General features: G+C 41.2%; 1 protein-coding gene across 1 annotated transcript in view; it reads left to right on the forward strand.

Annotated features, from left to right (window-relative positions):
- MED12L (mediator complex subunit 12L) overlaps positions 1 to 6394 on the forward strand; it is a 507362-nt gene that overhangs the window by 158688 nt on the left and 342280 nt on the right. The window lies entirely within an intron of this gene.

Here is a 6394-nt window from a genome sequence, read left to right on the forward strand (position 1 = left end):
TATGAGTTTTTTCATTATCTCTTTATAAAACTTTGGGCCTTAATATGGCGTTTGTCTCAACTTTCCTGCTATAAGAGCCTCCACTCTTCCTTCCGCTAGACTTTAAGCCTTAGGATATGTTCACACAGGGCGGATACGCTGCATATCCGCCCTGGTCGCCACAAGGAATTTCGTCCGAAAAGCCGGACCAAATTGTGTTGCAGTTTTTCAGACTGAATGTCAGCTGCGGAAAACTGCACGTTAAAAAAAAAGTTTCATATTTACCCGTAGTCATGGCGACGCGTCCTTCAGCCGTCCTGCAGCCTAGCCTCCTGGGATGATGAAACGACATCCCAGGAGGCCAGGCTGTGATTGGCTGCAGCGGTCACATGGGATGAAGCGTCATCACAGGAGGATGAGGGCCTGGACGAATTCTGGGTAAGTATAAGGCCTCATGCACACGACCGTATTTTTTCCCACCCGTAAATACTGGCGTAAATACGGGTCCGGTGTCACACGTATTCCACCCGTTTTGCACCAGTATTTACGAACCCGTGCTCGTAAATATGGGTCCGGTGTCAAACGTATTCCACCCGTATTTACGAGCACGTTTTTGGCGGCAAAATAGCACTGCACTAATCGGCAGCCCCTTCTCTCTATCAGTGCAGGATAGAGAGAAGGGACAGCCTTTTCTGTAATAAAAGTTAAAGAAATTCATACTTACCCGGCCGTTGTCTTGGTGACGCGTCCCTCTCTTCACATCCAGCCCGACATCCCTGGATGACGCGGCAGTCCATGTGACCGCTGCAGCCTGTGATTGACCTGTGATTGGCTGCAGCGGTCACATGGCCTGAAACGTCATCCAGGACGTCGGGCCGGATGTCGAGAGGGACGCGTCACCAAGGCAACGGGCGGGAGACCGGACTGGAGGAAGCAGGAAGTTGCCGGTAAGTACGAACGTCTTTTATTTTTAGTTTTTACAGGTTTATACTGATCGGTAGTCACTGTCCAGGGTGCTGAAAGAGTTACTGCCGATCAGTTAACTCTTTCAGCTCCCTGGACAGTGACTATTTACTGACGTCGCTTAGCAACGCTGCCGTAATGACGGGTGCACACATGTAGCCACCCGTTATTACGAGAGCTCCATAGACTTCTATGGACTGTCCGTGCCGTTATTACGGCCAGAAATAGGACATGTTCTATCTTTTTCAACGGCACGGGCACCTTCCCGTGAGAAAACGGGAAGGCACCCGTCGCCAATAGAAGTCTATGAGCCCGTTATTACGGGTCGTGATTACGACCCGTAATAACGGGAGTTTTTACGGTCGTGTGCATGAGGCCTAAGACTTTTGTTTTTCCTGAGTTGCGATTTTTGCAGCAGGATCGCAGCTTTTCCGCTGCAAAAATCACAACATCTGCTATTTGTTGCAGGTCTTATCTCCCCATTGAATTCAGTGGGGAAAATGTGCAACAAAAAAACACCGATTACGCAAATACAATTGACATGCTGCGGATTATAAAACCACGGCACAGGTCAATTTCTGAGCTTTTTTTTCCCGCTTATCATTTACCAGATTGTTCAAATCTCATCCACTCTGCTGCTACTGTATTATGCTGTGGATTTTCTGCACCGAAATATGTTGTGGAAAATCCACATTATTTCCATTACGTGTGAACTTACAATTAATCCTTACAAAAATAATAAAGACAAACTATTTACAAATATGTCGATTTAACTGGTAAATCCCTACATTTTCCCTGCATAATAATCTGCACCTTGTTTTCCAAAATAGAACAATTAAAAGAACAACTTGTTAATTCTGACTTCATCCACGTTAAACTATAGAATTTCTCTATATCAGTTTACAGTAAATATTAACAATAGAGAAATACAACACATAAATAGACTATTTTCTCCGAATTTTGTCAACAATAAATAAGAATGAACAGAACTTTAGCTAGAAAATATCAAATGTATACATGCTTGTATTATATGTAGTTTTCATTATATTGTTACTTATATAGGACTTATTCAGATGAGTGTGTCCATTTTGAATCCGCTAAAAAACGGACCGTATATCATGCATTTCAGTTTCTTGTGGTATCCTTGTGCTTTCCGTGTGGTATCAGTGTTCCAATTTATTTTTCATTTTTGTCTCATAATTTCTTTAGCAACTGGTGCGGGAAAAACACGGACAGCACGCAGATGGCATCTGTCTGCTGTCAGTGTTTTTCACTCACCTGTTGACTTCAATGGATGACATGGTCTACAAAAACTGACCAAAATAGGACATGCAGTGAGTTTCACACAATGGACATGCGCTGCATGAAAAACTACGGATGTGTGAATAGCCCAAAGAATTGCATAGGTTTGTGTTTGTCCTTTTTTTAATGGACAGCACACAGACATGAAATACGCTCATCTGATAAAGCCCTTAGTCTCATTCCCCTAAAATATTTATATTTTTCTAATGGTAATTTTTCATATCGAGACATGACCTTTAAACTTATACCAGATCATTTCTATAGCAAATTTACGTAAAAATTTGTGCCAATAAGAACAGATGTTCCACCTCACTAAACCCTTTTCAAAGTGTCTAGAAAATGGATGTCGTTATAGGAAAGGGGTGTGGTTTAGAGGAGAGGGTGTGGCTTGAAGAGGCTCTGTCACCAGATTATAAGTGCCCTATCTCCTACATAATTTGATCGGTGCTGTAATGTAGATAACAACAGTGGTTTTTATTTTGAAAAAACTATCATTTTTGAGCAAGATATGAGCCATTTTAGATTTATGCTAATTAGCTTCTTAATAGACAACTGGGCGTTTTTTACCTTTTGACCAAGTGGGCATTGTAAAGAGAAGTGTATGACGCTGACCAATCACCGTCATACACTTCTCTCCATTCATGTCCATTTGTACTCCGCACAGCGTGATCTTGCGAGATCACGCTGTACTGTCACGTACACCCACATTAACTTTACTGAAGTGTCTTGAGAGTGAATAGACATAACTTCCAGCCAGGATGCGATGTCTATTCACAATCCAGACACTTCGGTAAAGTTTGTGTGAGACTTAATCACAGCACAGCGTGATCTCGCGAGATCACGCTGTGAATGACAGCACAAAATGCTGTGTAAGTCCCACAAAAACTTTACCGAAGTGTTAGGAGTGTGAATAGACATTGCGTCCTGGCATAATGACGCCAAAATTTTGGTGCAAAATACTGACAAACTAAGACAAACAAGAGTTGGTATTAGGAAGAGATAAAAAAAGTCTAACATGTCTAGCAAGATGCACCAAATGTATCATACAGCATCCGCCACTTAGATAAATTTGGTGCATCTTCTAAATATCTGGCCTAAGTTTATACTGTCTAAAGTTAGACTGCATTAGTAAATCTGCCCCTCTAGGTCAGCAGCTTGTTTATTATTATTTTTTCTCCGCTCCACATACTTTACACTCTAGCTCTGCCTTTTCAGGTTGGCTGCTGTGTATGAGCACAAGCTCACCAGAAAATAGCACATGGAGAGCATAGGATAGCATGATTATAAAATACATGTAGCTAAGTTACCAATGATATAAATAAGAATTTCAGGTAATTGAAACTATTATACTGAGACAAAAAAGCCACAATTTGGGGAATATTGGAGATTCTTATTAAAGTTGAATTCCCTTCAAATTATGCTTGGTACTCCTCCAATGTATGTCTGTAAGATTATATACATGCTACAAAATGAATAAAGAGTGATTTAATAAGAAAATAAATGAGGGAAATGCCTAGTTAACCTCTCCCAAATGCTATATCATAATCTGATTTTTTCCCAAGTAAAATAATAAGTGTTCTGATAATAAAAGGAAAGGCTAAGGGGAATTTATTGTAAAAGAGTCTGTTTCTTCAGATCTGTAGTGGAGCGGAGTGGGCTTTTTACATTCCTTGCAGCCCTGCCTGCTATTATCCAAACACTCCTCCAGCTAAAGAGGTGATTAAGTTACTGACATTATATTACAGAATTGTTATTTAGGTAATTCCCTATAGTATTTATTGTTGAATATTGCATTGATATTGTTAAGCTACAATAATGAATAGAAACATACAGCCAGATTCTGCTGCCGTCTCTGTGGGGGGACCAACAGGACTAATTTCCAGTTTGTCCATACACTTGAATAGCTAGTTGCACCCTCTACCCCACCCCACCCAGATATTTTGTCTAGATCTCTGCAATTCTTTATGGTTATATATTTAATGTAGCCTGCTTGTGTGGTCGGAGGATGACCAGGAGCACATCTGGACTGGGGCTGTTGGTGGTCTTATTATATTTTCTACCTGCCAGCTAACTCCTATTACTCTTGGGTCTGCAGTTTGTATAAAGGCAATGGTACAGGAATCAGTCTATCCAAACACCACTCCTGGCAGCAAGGCTGGCATAAAACCTTGAGTCATGAGCTTGCCCCAATGTAGAAGCCATCTTCATCTTGACTTTTAACACATTAAATACAGTGTAAAGCAACTTTATTTAGACTTTTTCAATGGCTTTTCAATGGCTTTTGTTGTGTGATATCACGCTGCAGTAAGTTATCAGAGTCAAGATAAAGATGGCTGCATCCGTATGTGCAAGGCATATACCAAAAGTTTGTTCAGGCCTGGCAGATTTACGTCTGGATACTGTATTTTTACTAGATAATCTTTTGATAGAGAAGCATGAGCTGCTACACTTTTCAGACAACAAGAAACCACAAAAAACGTATATATGTTAAGGTATACGTTATTTATTTTATATAATCTGTATATATTTATTATGGAAGTCAGTGGCTGAAGTATCCAAACATAAAGGTGTATGTTTAGGGCCTGTTCACATCAGCATTGGGCTTCCGTCCATCAATTCCGTTCGACCTTTTCAACAAACGGACACCAACTGCTACGGAAGGGAAGCATGACGATTGAAATCGATGGTAATGCAAACGGAAGCTGTGGTTTCCATTTGGCTTTTCAGTTCCTCTAATGGAAAGGTTGAATGGAACGGATGAACGGAAGCCCAACTCTGATGTGAGCAGTCCCTTACATAGTCTGGGGGGATTTATCGACTTTGGTTGCAAATTCCGACTTTTGTCCTTTTTACGTCACCCTCACCACTTTTGTAGGAAGGTGGCAAAGCTTTCGAAAGGGGGCGAGATCACACTGGCCCGACAAATTTATTATAATTTACACCAGAAAACTGGTAAAACTGGCCTTCTAGACTTCACGTTGAGGGCGTAGCAAGGTAGAGGCCTGTGCTGGACCTCGTGCCTTGCCTTCCCAAATCAGACTACCCCCATCCCCCAATTGACCATTGAATAAAAAATTATTGAATTAAAAAAATATAAAAATTATGCTCAACCCAACCAATATTTTTCTCCGCTATGGGTCCAATCAGCATGACGTGGCTCATAAAACGCACTGATGCTGGGCAGCGTTAGCAAGTTGTATGCAACGCAGCACTAATTCCTCTGCAGAAATCAGCAAAAAACTAAAACCGTTAATACTTGCACTCTACATGTTGTCATAAGAACACGTTCCTCTGTTCTCCATCCAGGCCGGCCTCCTGGGATGACGTTTCATCCAATGTGGCTGCAGTGGTCACATACACTGCAGCATCATTCCAGGAGGCCAGACTGCACGGAGAACAGAGAAACACGTTGCTATAACAACGCCCGGGGGGTATTTGGCACTTTTTTTGTCAAGCACTGTTTTCCGCAACGAAGATTCCGCTCGAAACACTGCACCACGATTTGGTGCAGTTTTTCAGCCGGAATTTCCTACGAGACCTAGGACTGATACGCTGCACGCTTTTACATAGCGTATCCACTCTGTGTGAACATACCCTAAATGTGTCGCATCTTACTCCAACTTTCTATTAAGACTGGCATATGAAATGACAGTCTTAATAAATCCCCCTCTATATTCAGTCTGAAAAAAAAAGCCACAAAATGTTCACTTTCCCTTTAAGAAAAAACACATCCATCAAAAAGATGCCATCTGCATGCAAATGTATACCCTTTTTGAATATATTTTCAAAAGAAAACAGAGGTGGTATAAACCAAGCCTAATAATATAGTGGTAACTGTTTTCATTGTTGTGTATGTGTTCTATAGCATTGTCGTCCAGAAATAATTTATTCCATTTATGCTTATCGTGCTGCCTTTAAGTCTTTTTTTGTCACTGGTGGTCTCATAATCCAGTCAGAAGTAGAAAACCGTAACTTCCAGTTATTCTCTTCCTACAATGAGCGGAGCAGAAAGGTTTGTGTCTTCCGCAGCTGTGTTTGTTCTGGACCGGTTTGCTTTTTTATGAAGCTAAAGACCAAAAAAGCACAAGAGCCCTGCAAAACAAAACACTCCTTGCTGCTACAAAAGCTTTCCTGTACAGCGGGTGTTTAC

Source organism: Rhinoderma darwinii, chromosome 4 (assembly GCF_050947455.1).
Source record: "Rhinoderma darwinii isolate aRhiDar2 chromosome 4, aRhiDar2.hap1, whole genome shotgun sequence".
NCBI lineage: Eukaryota > Metazoa > Chordata > Amphibia > Anura > Rhinodermatidae > Rhinoderma > Rhinoderma darwinii.